A 612-nucleotide genomic window follows, 5' to 3' on the forward strand; every position below is an offset into this window, starting at 1 on the left:
ATACAATATTATAAATGATTCAATAACCTAATTTTCTAAATATTAAAAAACTAATTTTTTTTTTTAATATTTATGTTGGTCAACGCCGGTCAAACTGGTCAATGTCGGATTCCGGCGAAAAGTGTACCGGAAAAAAATGTTCGTGATGTTGGCGACATGACTACATATAGTTCTTATATGTAGGCATGCGATACATATAGTTCATGTAGTTTATGATCCATTATTAAACTTTGCATGTGTGGTCATGTCTTCGCGGATACTTCGTGTAGCCAGCCATCTTTTTCCATAATAAATTGTTTACATATCTTCATTTAAATGTATGCGATGCTAAAAAAATAGTACTCCCTGTGTTTCATAATATAGGATATTATTTTTAAAAGCACACACTTTAAGAAATTTAATTTTGTTTTCTATCATTTAATATTTAATTTCAGAAAATTCAACCAATGATATAAAAGATTCCAGAATATAAAAGATCATCAAATATCAAGTGTATTTAAAGTTGCATAGAAATTTGTAAAACATTCTATATTTTAAAACAAAAACAAATCCCTAAAACATCGTATATTTTGGAATAGGGGGAGTAACAAGTTGGACCCTCCTCGTTATTAA

This window comes from Arabidopsis lyrata (assembly GCF_000004255.2).
Source record: "Arabidopsis lyrata subsp. lyrata unplaced genomic scaffold ARALYscaffold_5, whole genome shotgun sequence".
Lineage (NCBI taxonomy): Eukaryota > Viridiplantae > Streptophyta > Magnoliopsida > Brassicales > Brassicaceae > Arabidopsis > Arabidopsis lyrata.